This window comes from Aplysia californica, unplaced genomic scaffold, assembly GCF_000002075.1.
Source record: "Aplysia californica isolate F4 #8 unplaced genomic scaffold, AplCal3.0 scaffold00783, whole genome shotgun sequence".
NCBI classification, from domain to species: Eukaryota; Metazoa; Mollusca; class Gastropoda; order Aplysiida; family Aplysiidae; genus Aplysia; species Aplysia californica.
In genome coordinates, this window is record NW_004798053.1 from 23743 (window position 1) to 25866 (window position 2124).

The following is a 2124-nucleotide window of genomic DNA, read 5'->3' on the forward strand; positions in this document are numbered from 1 at the left end:
GGAGCCGGAAAACATCTACAGTTACAATTACAAGCCGTCAGATGTTACTATTTCGATGTCCAAGTTACTGCAGTTAGACCCGTCGTTTCACGCGCATTATTTCCCGCTATGGGGCCAGGGTTAATAATTAGGCCCACACGCCACACCCTCAAGATCCCCAGGCGCCGCCACTGACGTTTTTTCTGGGTGTTATATTGTATCCCCTTGTTCTTTTGTCGTCCTTTATTCCGACCGCTGGCTGTGGTGTAAATGTGTGACTGTTTGTAGCTGCATGCTAAAGATGTGACGTGCGGATGGTTAGATGGCGCCACTAGTAGGCTCTACCTCTTCACTTTCCTTTTGTTGTTTCCGTCTGTCTGTCTTACTTTTCCCCAGCGTAAATGTCCATTATTGTGTCGCCTGTTGTTTCTCTCTCTTACTCTTTTTTTCTCACTGCATTGTTATGTCGATAGCCTTATCTGTACTCAAAAAAAAAAAAAAAAACAGAAGTGACTTAGATTTTCGAGGGGAGAAGCATATTTTATCCAGTGTCTTCATCGTTTTACGGGGATGCTGTTTCCCTCGCAGCGCGGGTTGATCTGGTCATGCAAGATCGAAGTAGCAGCGCGTTTGCAAAGTGGTCGGTTGTGTCGATGGGGGTGTTGTACACATTTTCTCTCAGAGACTGAAAACTTGAGCCCTTGCCTCGGAAATGAATTGATTTAATTAAACGCAACGAAAAAGGATTGTGATCGTGGCCATTGCGTTCGGGGTAAACTGGAAGAGTTGAAAAGTGCAAAGAAGCAGCAAACAAACAAACTATAATAAACACCTCCGTGAATTTCTCTGGTGGTTGTTTGGGCTGGATCGTCTTTCCGTTTGACTTGGGAAATCTGGGCTCTCAATACAACAACGCAGTCCGCCATTTTGCCCACACAATCCGCCATTGTCCGTCTTTCAGTGTTTGTGGTTGAAGGGCGCCCCTGGTAGCCCCTACTTCTTAACCTTTCTTCTGTCTATTGTTACTGTCTGTTCTTTTCCCCAATGCTAAATTACCATTATTGTGTCCATGTGCTTCTTTTCATTCAAACGGAACAAACGTTGCTCCCCCGTACCGCTTTTGTATCGATATGCCTCTCTTTACTCAAACCAAACTGATTTTGGTCAGTTTTAAAGTCTGTAAGTGTTAGGAAAAAAGAGGAATAGACAGAGTAGACAGGTGGGGTGGAAGGGGAAGGTGGGAGTCTGATCCTAACTGTAATATAACTTAAACTAATTGGAGACGCACATTCCGTCTGTTCATTCGACAACGTTTGGGCTAAAACAGCACCTGGACATGGATGGCTGGTGCCTCTATAAATAAATCATTGATGGTCTGGTCGACAACGTTTGGAAGCCCGCTGGTTTCAGGTATTCTAAATCCTGAATTTGATTACAGTGTAAAGGAGTAATGAAATCTGAAAGCGTACATGGGAATTTATCAGATGGATAGATTTCGCTGTTGTTTTAGAAAGATCTATCACAAATCTGTTTCTCGACAGCAGGTTCTAGTTTGAAAAGAAACATTGAATAACAGTCCATCCAGGTTAACAATTTTCTGATAATATCATTATCACGATTAAATGTGCCAAATGTGGAACATCCTTTTGTCCTTGAGACAGATTCTCTCAGATTTTTTTCAGTTTAGTTTTCTTTATCCGATCCGTGCATTCTAAGAAAGATGCAAATTAATTCCCGAGTCTGATGTGTGTATGATGGTTCGAAACGTGCCGCCAAATTAATTGCCTTTGGTCTGCTGTTGATATGACATAATAATTGTCATGTGTCTTTTGCGTCCCTGAGGCCTGAATAGTCTGAATAACATCGCACTTTCTGGCCTCTCTCTGGCGTACTTACATCTTACAGACCCCTTTCTTGTGGGAGACGCACGCTTTTGTTTTCTCAGCAATTCGCTGTTTTGCTGATCAAGTTGTGGCGAGCAGGGTTAAGGGCGCTGGTTTGGCGATCTGCCGTGTGGCCGACCTTGAGGGGCTCGGTGTTCAGTCAACAACGATTTGCCTTGGCACTGGCTGGCTCACCTTGTTTACGTCCCCCCATGCATCGCATACCTTCTTTTTTCCAATTTATTCGACGACACCACGTACC